Raw genomic sequence first — 14,699 nt, 5'->3', positions numbered from 1 at the left:
TCTTAAAGCGAGGGGTCGGGTGGGAGTGCGGACATAGACAGCTATTATTATTTTATTTTCATTGTGTATTTCATAACGGGTTAAGAGGGTTTTTCCCACGTTTCTAGCCTGCAGCTCCGTGTGAATTGACACAGGAAGTGCTTTGACGAATTCCAGCCTCCGTCATATTCTGCGTTGCCTGGTCCAAGGACACGCGGGATGTTTACGTCAACGTGTAGCCTAAGCTCCATCTCGCCTCATTAAGGCCCAATGTCAGAACAGAGATAAAGTGATATATGTGGGATGAGCAATTGGGGAGTGAAGACACTGAATCTGACCATAATTGGCAACGAACCAAAGTTGGGAGTGGGACACCCTGAATATTAAATGCTTAATTTGCATAAGCCTATATATTTGGGACAACACCCTGATATAGCTGGAGAATCAGAACTGGAGAATCGGACTCGACTGGACCCTCGCAGGCTTTTTAATTTGACCTCAATGATTATCTCCCTGCAAACTGTACCTGATTTTTATAAATAAAGAAAACTCAAAAGGAGCATCGACGCGCTGTGAATCATTCTTCCCCACCTCGAGAGGTTGAAGGTCGTGTTATACGACATTTTTATTGTGGTCACATTTTGGATAGGGTCTAATTATCCTCAGGTCTATTCGGTTCAGTTCTGGCTGCTCTCGAGTCCCCGTCAGATCGGATCACTGTTTTTGTGGTTGGGGGGGGGGGGGAATTTCTGCTCGCCAGGTTGCTTTTTTTTTTTTTGGTCTTCCCACTGGTCGGTTTCGGCGAGAACCAGGCAGTGGAGCGCCGGACAAGGGCCAAGGCAGAAGTTCGCATCTGACGCCACAGACCATTATGATCTCTCTGTCATCATGTGACCATCTGTTACCATGTGACCAAAGTTTCATACTAACAGCTGCAACATGAATTTGTTAACCTTTTTGAATAAACTACAGAGTCCGCAGATAGGGAACATGGCGGTTAGCGTAAACAGCTTGTTTAAACTTCATACCCCATTAAGATGTATATATAGCACGCGGTGTAAGTGTGTGTAGGAGGAAGTGTGATGTATACTACACACACAGCAACACACATACGAGATAATGTGTGTGTGATACCTGTGTGTGTGTGTGTGTGTTCAGATGTGTTCTCCTATTCAGAGTTTGGATATAAATTGGCCAATTTAACAGTGTATTGATTTGAGCATTGACTAAAACATTGTAAAGCATTATGAACACACCCACACACACAGACACACAGACACACACCTTTCATTTCCCAAGCCAATTATCCTGTATAACTCCTGTTCTCTCTCACACACACACACACACACAATAAGACCACGCTTATTTGTTTTTCATTGACTGACAGCGCTAACGGGCGCAGGTCGTCCATAGATTTAACGAGACTCTTAAAGAACGGCTCAACCGTCGCAGTATTTAGGAGGTGATTGATTCAGAGGGACACCTTTTATTACACACAGTTAATTCCGGAGCTGAAATGACCCTCCGCTCCATGGCATGAAATATGATTTGTTTTCACTTCGTGCCTTCAGTTGTTCCTTTCAAAGTGCGGCTCATTTTTAACAAGAGGTGAGAGTCTCATTTTGGGAACCGCAGCCTTATGTCAACAACTGCTGGGCGGTTTGCAGTAAAAGTTTAGTGTTGTGGTGGGAAACTTTATTTAAAGAGCACTTTTCAAAACCCGTGTCACAAAGTGCTCCGCCAAGGGCAGCAGATCAAAACAGACAAATCATAAAGTCTTCAGATATTCAAACCAGATAAAACCGGCGCAATGTAAGATAAAATGAGAAAGTAAAACCAGGAAAGGCTCACTGATAAAAGTATTTTTAAAAAGAAATGTTTGACTCAGCCAACCTGATCTCCCCCAGGCACGTTGATCCAGAGCCCGGGGGCCCTGACTGCAAACTCTCTGCCCCTTCTAGTTTTCCTCAAGTCATTGAGGTGACCTCACTAACTTTAATTCATTCTCCAGTCCTTTACCAGATAACCTCCATCCTCCCGCAGCAGTCGACGGGATAAACGGGTTGTGAAACGGATAGATTGGCGTCTTTCGTTCACAGTCACATCGGTCCATCGATTAATGATGTACTTAGATGAGGCCAAGTTACGGAGTAGTTCGACGTTTGGGATGAAGAGGGAGGAGAAGATTACTGTAACATTTGTGCGGAAACGGGGGAGGTTACAGCCAGCAGCCGGCTCTCTCCTAAATCACCTCTAAGCTCAGTACTTAACACGGTGCTAATGTGCCAAGTTACGTGCTTCCAGTGTCACTGCTAAGCTAAGAAAGTGAACGTACCTAAAATAACATACATAAATACATAAAACATGGATGAAATGTCAAACTATTCATTTAAGTTCGAAGTTCACAATCGAGTTCATCCGGTCGGGGTTTTTCTGCTGTCGTCACATTCAGGTTTTAGAGGGAATTTCCGTGGTCGCTGCAAAGAGACAGCAGAGTTGGCGCAGCCACGTAGAAAACCCAAGTGCTCTAACGTCCGCACCGCTGAATCCGAACCACTCTCGCACTTCTCTCCTCTTCGCAGCAGAGGAAGAAGAGTGGAACGTTTAGCAGCTGAAGAGCCACACACACACACACACACACACACACCTCGAGTGTTTCTCAGACGTTAGTGGAGGCCAAACGACGGCCCAAAAAAGAGAGGGAACGTTGGATTTACATTCATCAGGTGGACACAAACATGAATCCGTAAACTACCTGCTAACACAATAGCCATAACAACATGTTGGGATAACACTGTATCAAGGGTCGGTGTCTGTGAGTTTGCATTGGAGCCTTTTTGGCCCGTACAGTGAAAATGAAGGAATAGAAATGCGTATCGCAATTTTTGTCATTCGTCTCAGTCATTGTAGAAAAAAAAAACTCGGGTTTGCTGCGAGGGTGAAATCAGAGAGGAGACAAAACCCCGTCCGTGCTGGTGGACGGGCCGGGCTGCTGGAACCAGTTCCCCTCCAGCCTGTGCTTCTGCGGGCTACTCTCCCTCTTCCACGTCCTCGCCCACGAGGAACGGAGCCACACCCTGACAGTAATGAAGCGTAAATTGCATCGGAGATATTGCCCTTGCCGGCTTGGTATAAAAGTATTTCACCTGCCCGGGCAGACCTCACATTATTTCCCTTGAAATTACGCGTCTTCGCCGGTGTAACGTTACCAGTCCTGCCTCTGTGTTATTGTGCGGGATTACACCCCAGTAAGAAGAAAATCTGAGTAGTGTCAGTGATCTATTCCTGCCATGTTCCTTTCTTCGTTGTTCTTTTAGAATTTGCATTAAACAGCGTTGCTCTATGTATCGCTGACGGTGGAGTTTACCTGTTAGTTTGATGAAGGTTATTGTCAGGTTGATGAAGTTCAGCTCCAGTGAACATCTGCCCCGTTCTGTCCAACCTGGACTGGATCCCTCCTCTTCAGACCTCTTCCGGTCCGGTTCACTTCACTCTCCGCCTGCTGAGACAAAATGAAAAGCAAAATGTTAAAAAGACCTCAAACAACCAACAGAGAGACCAGTTAAGTGTCAGTTCATGGCTCTGCAGAGGTTCCACTTAATGTTCGCAGGACGACGGGTGTCGCTCTCTCTCGTTCGACATTCCCTACCTCCCTCGACCCTCTCATTTGCTCTCTTGCCATGCTTCTCTTCATCCTGTTCATCCCTCCATCTGCCCCTCTGTCTGTCTCTCCATGTATGTCTCTTTGCCCTTATCCGCTTCTGTCAGTCACCCTGCTCCACGGCGCCCTATTTAGTATTCCCCTCAGTCACATCTGTCAGCTCGCACTCAATCACACACACACACACACACACACACACACACGCACACGGGCACAAACACAGGCCGCAAGTTCTGGTGGTAATGACTTATCTTTTCTAACGTAGGCTACAAATTAGACAAACAAGTAGATGCAGGCATGCAGCCGCATACCCACGCGCACAAGTGCACACACACACACACACACACACACACACAGCTGACAGTCTCGTGGCCTTGGTTCCATGGTTTAATGTGCAGGAGGACACATGTTATGGTCGCGCCGGACCAATGTCACGGTCACATTATATTAAGGGGAAGTGTTTTGCCGTCGCACGACGGCGGCGTCGGGGTCATTTATACCAAGGACGGCCGGATGCTGCGTCTCATTTCAGACCGTCCTTCAGAGGGACGTGTCCTTCAGAATGGGAGCTTAGGAACTTGTATGTAAAACAGTCGCACAGTTTAACCACCATCAGTCACCGTGGTGATTACTTTCCGGTCCCAAAAGTAGCCAGAAAAAAGATCAGGAAAGGAGCCAACAACAGCTCATTCTGCATCAAAAAAACTCAAGGAGCTCAGAACAAATCTCAAAACACTGGACAGAATGTTAAGAAGAAGAACGCAAGAAAGAAGAGAACCAGCCTGAAACGACAACATGGGACAAGAAATCAGTTTGCTCAACAAAAGCTCAAAAGACGAAACGCCATGAATCAAAAAACTGGTCGATTCCTGTGCAGTCAGCGGGTGTATCGCCAGGTGTTGCTAAAAAAACAAAAAAACAAAATCTATTGCTTCGAACAATCAAAACTACAAAATCTCAAAACTAAACTTCTGAGGTGAAATAAATGTGATTTTAATCGGACCTTTACTTTTGCCATAACAGCAGCAATTTCCATCTCCTAAATAGGTCATCGCTGTAAAAAACTGATCAGAAAAAAAACCCAACTAACCTTTCGCCAACTGTCTGCAGTTAATGAGCCGGCAGTGAAAGATAATGACCATTTTGTGCCTGCTGGTTAACAGGGCTTCCGTTACATAAAGATATTGCATTAATGTTTTATGTAGCATAAAGCCAGGAGGGATTAGGCAGCAAGAGTAGGGGAGATAACATGGGGAGGTGTGGAAGAACTGGGAGGTGGAGGAGGGGAGGAGATGAGATGGCAGGAAGGGGAAGGAGGTGAAGGGAGGCGAGGGGTGAGTCTAATGGATATTGGAAGGAGAAATGGGAGGGAAGTGAAAACACAAGTGGACAGGAGGTGTAGAAGTGATAGAGTAAGGTGACGGTATAAGGCGAGCCCCCTTCGGGACTGTCTCATCCACTGCGCGGGAGCCAGTCCCAGGGGGTGCCCATAGAAAAAGCTCCAGGAAGCGGCTGGGCCCTGCGCTCTGCGGGAGACGGGGAAGTCAATCAGACGTCCATTTACAGAGCCCGTGAGTCAGTCGGTTGGGACTTCAGCCTTGAAGTCTTTCCTCTGGTAAAGCTGAAAGATACAGCTTCGAAACACTCCTGACAAGGCATAAATCTCACCTTTGTGTCACCTGTCCACTCGAGTTTTTGAGTGCAGCTTCTTCTTCACCTCTTTGTGGGGCACCAAGCCATAACGGGCTTATTAGTGTCCCCCTCAAGGATGGAGGGCTGAGCGGTTGCTGAGAATTGGCGCTGTTGGTAGTGGATGTTTTGCCCCCGGCCGCCACAAGGGACAGCAATGAGCCCATTACACACACACACTGTGCAATGCACGCACCTGTGGGAGGTACAGTAGGTAGAAGTTGAAGCAGGAAGTTGATCTATAGAGTGGGCTGTGGGAATGTACGTTATCCTGAATTTAGCACGTGATGTTTTTTACCAGCCCTGTATTAGGGACCTGCCTTTGTTTGCTTCTGCCTGCAACTGATCATTGATTGAATATTGGCTTTAATTTGAGAATTTCTGAAACAGAAGTTTCTAAACAGTAGTGCAGGATCTAGTTTCCTCTTCTCATCTGTACCTGTATTCCCAGTCTGCACCAATCCAGCCCTTTCTGTTTTCTAACAGCGCGGCTTTACGGATGGCAATGTCATTTAGCGCCACCATCAGGCCAAAATGTTAATTTCTCCAGTACTCTGGTTTCCGACCTAATTCCTGCAAAGCCACTTACATTCCCATCAGCCTCAGCTGTGGTTACTATTGTGTTTGGTTCGAATTAGCATATATTAGCATGATAAAAGGATAAATAAGATGGTGAAAACATTATCTGTCGGCATGTCGGCATTGCTAGCACAGGACGTGTGGGGCAATTCTGCATCACCAAAATAAACGGGAAGCAAATATTTCAATTTCTTGTGAGAAAAAGACAAGATGACGTGAGAAGTGAGAGGGTTAATGAGAGACGAGACGTGGCGCACAGACTGATACGTGACTGAAGGCAGCGTTATCCATCCAATCGCCAGTGTGTCAGACGACACTCTCTCTCACTCTCTCTGTGCCTTGGCTCCCCCTCCTTCTTTTAATCTTTACAGCCTCTTTTCATCTGCCTCACCCTTCTGCGACATGGCCTCTGCCTTCTCCTCTCTCCCACGTGGATCTATAATAACATGTTTAACTGACAGAGGAGAAGGAGAGGAGGAGGGCCGGCAACAGTGGCGTTACTTCCCAAACCAATTTAAGCAAAGCCTCAGCAGAATACTGTGGAGGTCATATGGTAACAGTGTATGTGGATTATTTTTCAGAACCACACACACACACACACACGTATAGGGTTTGTCATGCCGTATCATTATCTTGTCACGAGGTTGAGTGCGAATAAGAGAGAGACTCCTGCTGAGTGTAAGAGGGAGACAGACGGTGTGATGAACATGTCCTGACAGACCGTTTGGCCCGGGCTTGTATCTTGTCACCAACCAGGCTGCCAGTTGTTGAGTTCCTCAGTCCATCAACCGCCGAGGCTGCACTTAGATTACACAACACACTTAGTCCTTTTAGTATGTAGTCATGCAGAAAGTATTGGTTTTATTTTCAGAGGTTTTGGGGTCTTGTCGTCTTTACTGCACTGAGGTGTTGTCAGAAATCTCAGCTCATCTTGTGCCCGCCCACGGTTTCCGTGTAGAATATGTGCATTCGGTTGAATTTGCTATCTCTGATCTCCGAGCAGTTCTCTTCCGGGTACCGTTCATCTCTCCTGACCCTATTCTAAGATCTATGTAGGTTCAGTTCACTTTTGATTCTATGGCTACTGGCAGATACAAAACCTTTAAATTTTCCGTACCACGGTTAAATGCAAAAATAAAAACTTTAAAAAGACAATACAAGAAGGCAGGATGGAAATGGAAGGATAAAAATACTGATTCCCTTTGGCTCTCTTAAACATTAGATGACTACTAAAAAGTGTGCAGTCACAGAAGCACGGGACTCTTATTTCTTGCAGCTGTTAGCAAAACATGGCAGCAATGCCAGAATTCACTTTACAACCCCTAAACTCCTCTGTGATTGGTCCGCCAATTAGCCAATCCTACCCAGAGAGATGTGAAGGATTTCTCCATTATTTCTATAATGACACGGTGGAGATTCGGCAGCGCATTGACACAGAATTCGGAGAGCTGGATGTTGGCTCCTGCTTCAGCACTAACTCGCTTTACCGAAATCTCTCTGTCAACCGTGGAACATGCTGTGGCACTTTCAATATCATCCCCCCGTCCTTCAGACTGCATTCCCGCTTGGTCTTTAAAAGCAGTATTTCAGACGGATGGTCCCAATACTTTAGCCATTGCTAACTTCCCTCTGTCTGCTGGTATTTTTCCCTCCAGTTTTAAACATGCCACTGCCTACCCCATCTTAAAGAAGCCCTCTCTGGATCCTTTTGTTTTAAGTAACGTTAGACCCATCTATAAGCTGCTATTTTGATCTAAGATTTTAGAAAAAGTTGTCTCCTCACAATTTTTATCGTGAACAATAATGAAATATTAGAAAAATTAAAATCTGCTGTCAGCTCACGCAGACTGCTCTGGTCAAGTTCACCAATGACTTATTTCTTTTCACTGATTCAGGCCTGAACCCTATTTGGTTCTCCTTGACCTGACCTCAGCATGTGGACCACAATATCTTAGTCAGCCATCTGAAAAACTATGTTGGGATATCTGTCTTACAGGTCCTTCTCTGGTTTGCTTGAAGATGCCTCATCCTCTCGCGCTCCTCTCTTTTCTGGGGTCCCACAGGGGTCTATTCTCGTCCCTTTTTTATCTACTGTATACATGCTACCTCTGGGGCCAATGATGTGTAGACATAATATTGATCTCCTTTGCTATGTCGACGATATGCAACTGTGTGTTCCGATAAAGCCTGTCAGCACCAATGTGTCATAAATTATTTATCTATCAATCAAATTAAGCACTGGATTTCCAGTAATTTCCTACAGTTGAATGACTCCAAATCAGAAATAATTAAAATTACAGTTGTCATTTAATAGTCACGTGACTAAAGTTGTACAATCCTGCTTCGTCCAACTGAGCTCTCTGACCAAGAGCAGGTCATTCCCTTCTAGAAAAGGTCATCCATGCTTCTATCTCCTCCAGGTTGGACTATTGCAATGCTCTCTATTCTGGTATCAGCAGGTGGAACATCCAAAGGCTACAGATTCATACTGGTTGCATGTGAGTTTTAGAATTGATTTTGTGGTTTTACTGCTTGTTTTTAAAGCCCTGAACGGTCCTGCCTATATCTGTGATCCACCATCTCCCAACGAGCCTGAAGGCTGCTTGAGATCCTGTGGCAGGGTCCTACTAATGGTTCCAAAATCTCTGCTTGTCACTCAAGGTGACTGGGCCATTGCTGTCCAGGCTCCTCAGCTTCAGAGCTTTTTAGTATTTTGTGTTTCCTTCTTGTTTTTCTCATTCTGGTTGCCCCATACAGGCTTTAAATCATCAGTGGTTCTGAAGATCTGAAACATTTGAGAGCCGGGTGTTTGGAGCAAGTAGCCTTCTGTATGTCTCATTACGGCTTCTAACAAGAAGAGGACCAGGAACACTGATGAGGTTTTGTTGCGTATCTGTCAACTTTTTTGATATTTTCTGCCCCCTAGTGTCCAAAATGTAATAAATGCAGCTTAAAGTTCATGTTTATATGCCGGCATGAATACTAAGATCCCTTTATTTTTGAGTGTGCTGTCAACGGACACCATTGTCCCACAAAGCAACGTACAGCAGAAAAGAAGGAGGTACATCTCCCCACTCTGTCCATAAAACATTTATTGCATGTCTGTCCACTCTGGAAGAAAGATCCATCTTCTGTTGCTTTTCATGAGATTTTATTTTTTACAGCTAAAGGGTTTTTTAGTCAAGATATTTCATTATATATATATATATATTATTATTTTTTTAAAAGTTCTAAGGATTGAGGATATCATATGTAGCAAATTAGACAAATTTAATTTTGGGCTATGTAAATAAAATTGACTTGACTTCAGTAGTTGTGGCTGAAAGTTTTCAAATTTGAAAAATAGCTGTTATAAGCTCTATATACCCTTATAAGCACAATAGATCAAACACTAAATTATTTTAAGACACCAGCCTAATTGTGTCACGAGAAAACAGAAGAACCCAAAAGCGAGACACTGAACACGAAGAGTCACCACAAAAAACAGAGAGTTTATTCAGATAACTGACTGTGGAGTGGAACTTTTCGGCTGGGGAGTTGAGGGGAGGTGGCGGTAGGCAGGCGGGGTGTGCAGAGAAGAGCGGGGAAGGGCGGAGGTCGTGATGGCCACAGAGAGGGTGGAGGTGGTGGGCAGAGTCAGGGGAAGGTTGGAGGAGTAGCAGCAACATGTTGCAGTGAGACCCCACTTCTCTCTAGCTCTCTCTCTCTCTCTTTCCCTGAGACAGAAGCTGGAGGAGATAATGGAGGATGGAGGATCACAAAGCACTGACATCAATTTAGAGCTGAGACCTCAAGATGAACACACACACACACACACACACACACACACAATGATTTGGTCTGAGTGAGTCACACTGATAGCAGTTCGCTTAGCATGGCTCTCCAAGTTAAGGCTCTTTTGAGTAGAACATGTTTAGGTGTGAATGACAAGAGAAGGAAAGCAGTGATACTGAGATACAGACGTCCTCCTTTATCCTGCACCTTAAGCATTTGAATTACTGGACCGCATATTGTCACCATTTCAATACAGTAGCTGTGAGTCCTTAACATCTCTGTCAGCTAAAGTGAGCATGTAATGATAGAAATCCGAGATGAAACCCAGATAAACATGAAAATGAGGGCCCGGCTCAATGACTACAACCGGCTGTCGTCATGAGATTCTGGAAATTCTCATGTTTTAGCCTAAAATGGAGGATTACATTCTCCTCCTCTTTTATAACCCACTGGCTTATAAAACCCTTCCAAGATCAAGTGGTTAAATTAATAATTCATGGTCATCAGTCTGAAAGCATGGCCGATGTCATTTCAAATCTCGACAGTGACGGCATATCTGCACTTGGGTAAAGCTCCTGCGTCTTCCGAAGTCAATACTCAGATGTAGATTGATGGGTTTGCACTTTTTGAATCCAAAATTTTCCAAAATGTCAGCTTTTCGTTTACAGACATAAACAATCCCAACCCATATTTTAATTGTGGCTGTTTTTTAATGTCAGCTATGCTTCTCTTATCGCCGTCACTAATTAGGGAGCAACAGGACATAGGATGACATTTCTCAGAAATTTAACTTTTTTCTCGTACTGTGGCTAAAAGGCTTTTTTTTTTTTTTCTTTTCTTAATGCATAGGTTGCCTGAAAGTTACACTATTGAAAAGGTTGATAACCTGACTGTGTAACTGCATATGCAGAATCATATCCATACCATGGATATGGGCTTTTTCAACCCCGGCACAACTCCAAACCGTCAGTGATGTGAGGTGTCATTTTGTGCCACATTATAAGCTCCTTTCAGACAAGATTAGTGCCTGTGGGGGAGGTCAGGTCATTTCATTTCTGCAGCAGTGATGTTTATCCTGTCCGGATTGGCCCTGTCTGTGTTTTTCACCTTCAACCCTCGAGACACTTCAGCCCCAAACACCCACCGTGTGACAGACACAGTCAAAAGCTGCTCTTCTCATAGACTTTTCGAACACGTCTTGACTAAGGAAGGACACGCAGGCGACTGGACACCGTTTCTCAACCCTGTTTCCTGTCATTTACGTTCATATACTATGAAACTATTCTGCCATTTACGTTGCGATGGGAAACTAAGAACAACAACCGTATTGCTTATGTCATGCGTGTTCAAAAAATGCAGCCATAGACTGACAGAACTAAGGAGAGCGTGGGTATCCAGTTTAATAATCTGCTTCAACACAGGTAGAGCAGAAAAGTCATGTTGTTTTACTTAATGACGATAAATTGATCAAATGTATTCAATATAATCATCCAGCCGTGGCTGCGCTCATGTCTTCTAAACTGTTAACCCCTTAACATTTCAATTACATCCACCCCCATTTTTGATGCTATTTATAGCTGGCATCTTTTCAGCATATACATATACATGTATATGTATCTATATATACATATTTATGCTCTATTTTATCCATTACACTAATGACTCCTCTTCCATACGGCTGACTTTATTTCCCACATTATCCTGAGAAACCCATTCTGTTTGATTGAGATCAGAGTTGATATTAGCAGTCACCAGTCTTTCATCTGCATGATCAAAAGACATCTTGCATTTGTAATTACTGTATGTGAGTGTTTGTGCTTCTGTGCATCTACTGTACATGACTCTGTGTGTGTGTGTGTGTGTGTGTGTATAAATACTGTAGGGCTGTTAGTACAGAAAATGTGCTATGTCATGACTTTGCTTGAAGTGCGGTACAGTATGTTCATGTGCACGACAGTACACACGTGTATCCTTTGAAAACATCCGTGGAGTTTTTTTAACGTTCACTCCTTCTCTGGAGTCATGAAATGTCTTGTTCTTAGATTCTTGTCCGTGAAGAAAAGTGGCTACATGTCAATAAACGTGTCTGTTCACCGCAGGCATGCGTGTGGTTGAGTGTGTGTGTGTGTGTGTGTGTGTGTGTGTGTGTAGTGAAAAGAAAAAAGAAGATAAATGAACAACTTAGATCTGCGTTTGAATTTCAACCAAACAAAATCAGTCCAAAAGTCGTTATTTGTAAACTTGAATGCAGCATCGTCGTCCTTGTGCTGTGTTTAGCAGGTTCACACCAGGCAAGGTCTGTTAATATACAGCAGTATTTACTGTAGGCACTCTTTTAGTTCAGTTTGACACGGGCCTCATGCTCTGAGAATTTTCACCGGGGGGGGGGGGTTTGCTAAGATTTAGATGGACTATAGTAGTTGTGATTCTGGATTTAAACTTTATTGCAAATTTAAAGTTTTAAATTCCGTAGCTTCTTTCGTCAGAAGTATGATGCTCTTGGTGACTAAATAAGCACTGATCCATTTTTGGCCACTGGGGGGTAGCAGAGCTCCACAACAGGCTGACGGACGTGGAGGTAACGTCACTTCATAAAGCTGATGAGACTAACAATTGAGCAAACATTAGACACCGAGCAGCTTTAACATTCACTCAGTGTCCCCCCGATGAATGCAAGTCCAGTATTAAGCCTTTTTAGATCCACCAGCTCCTGAGGAAAATATTTGGCTCTTTTCCACTCTCTTCCCCGGCTCATTGCTAAATTGGTCTGTCTGCTGTTTGGTGCAGGTTAGGCTACAGCGGGTTTATCGGGGCTTTTTGGCTGAAAACTGGTGCCCGCTTCTGCTGGAAACAAGGTAACTGGAGCGCTGACGCCGAAACCCTGAGCTAAAGAAGCCTAAGAGGTGTCGACGGACCTGCGGAGTTGGTGATAATCACCTGCGGCCTCGCCCTCTTTCACATTACACAGGCACTTGACTGACTCATTGATTGATTATTACATTTTATTAATTATTTCACACATCGAAGGAAAGCTACGCCAGAAAACGGTTCTTGGGCTCTGACTGGATACACAAGTCTGCAGTGGGGTATAAGTTAAAAAAATGAAGTCCTCTCCCATTGGGAACTCCTGGTCCGTCTGTGTTATTGCACTCTCTGTCTGCAGTATGAGTGTGTACGTGGCTGCATTAAGTGTGAACGATTCTCAGCAATCCGCAGTTCACCTCACTCCAGTCGCGGCTCGATAGTCAACTGGGGCCTCGCTGATTGCGGCACAAAAGTTGTGCCGAAGTAGAAGACGAAGTGAACACAACAGGAGCCACAGAAAGACACAGCTGTTAAGGTGAAAAGGAAATTTAGTCGAGCACCGGAAAACAAATGTGCAGAAACGCTCTTTTTAGCGTTTTCTCTGCAGTGACGATGTGTAAATGCGTGTGGAGATCAAACCGTCAGTAAGTGCGTGATGTGGGGGAGGTTTCACTTCATAGTCTCCGAGCCCAGCTTCAACCTGACAAAATCTGCAGGTCTGTAGGTAGGAAAAAAAAAAAAACAAGCTCTCTGTGCATTCCCGAATTCAGTTTCTCTGAATTGAGGCGTTGGCGGCAGAGACAGGATGACATTTGGTCTCAGATACAAAAGTGTGAAATCGATATTTTTAGCTTTTCTCGCTGCCAAACAGTATCTGTAGAATATAAACATGTAGTATAAAGTTACTAATAACACATTACATGAGTCATATCTCATAAGCCCGGTAATTAAGCCCTGCAAAGACAGCTCCATGCTGGAAAGTGTAAACAGGACAGTTTATTTAAGCAAATCCATTTACAGACCTAGTGATGTGACACAGGCAGAATGATACAATTTTGTTTTGATGGAAACTAATGTGGTGACTGGAGGTGAATCGTGCTATTTCACATGTCGTTTTCCAAAGCTTCGTCTTTCTGCCTCATCATGTTTGTCTCATTTCATGTTTTCAGTAATCACCCAGAACCCCGAATACTCCGCTTTCCCGCTGGAAACCTTTCTCTGAACTGCCCTGCTCAAGGCTTTATTTTAAAAATGTTCACGTTATAACATTTCCCCGGCAGTTTGTCTTTCCTTGTTTCCCTCCTTTACCTTAGTCTGCTGCAAAATCCCCCTGCATCATGATGTTTTTGTTAATTAGCCAGATATCTGTAGGTTTTTTTTTTTTTTTCTCTGTGACACCCTTTGAGACATGATGCACGTGACGAGGAGGGAAATTAACTTCACGTCAAACCCAATGAGAAAGACTCAGCCTTCCCTCGAAGAATGACAGGTCCTTTCCTCGGGCAAGGCAGTTAAGCCCCGATTCCTCCGGTGGAACTAATCTCTAACTATAAGATTACAGTTGTATAGCCAGCCGCTGGCGATTCCTAGTCATGTGAAAGCGAATTGGGGTACTGCTGAGATAAAACAGCGCGGGTTCAGTGGACCTTACCTCGGTGATAAAGGTTATAAAACAATACAAACTGCAGTTGGCTCAGGTTCTGTGAGGACGGATCAAACGTGCGGAGCAGAGGCATCCCGAATGAAACTGTAGGTCTGTTTTCTGCAGACCATCTGTTTAACTTCACAAAATGCTGTGCATCGCCTGCCTGATGTGCAGCTTTGGTGCCCCCAGATGGTGACGGAAGGCACTGCAAAGCACACTCAACATGTGGCAGGCTTGTTTCACAGCAGAGACACGCTCATGTGTGCTCTGAAATCATTACATCATTTGAGCACGTTTGACTCATATTAGCACCAGAGCTTTTTGTTCAAGAGCACAATCATGTCGCGTGTCTTTGCCCTGTGTTGTTGCATTAGTGGGATTTAGAATAAATTGAGGCCTTCACGAGCGCTTTCACGTCACCCAGACACACAGCGGCAGCTACGCTTTAGGCAGTGGAAATACATTTGATAAGACTTAACGCCTATATTAGAGGAGATTTGTGCTGCTAGATATGATTCAGAATCGTATCACCGATCAAAGGTTAACCTCTGATAACACGCGGTGGTG

Source organism: Xiphias gladius, chromosome 18 (assembly GCF_016859285.1).
Source record: "Xiphias gladius isolate SHS-SW01 ecotype Sanya breed wild chromosome 18, ASM1685928v1, whole genome shotgun sequence".
Taxonomy (NCBI): Eukaryota; Metazoa; Chordata; class Actinopteri; order Istiophoriformes; family Xiphiidae; genus Xiphias; species Xiphias gladius.
The sequence above is the reverse complement of the archived record's forward strand: the minus strand, read 5'-3'. Positions refer to the sequence as shown.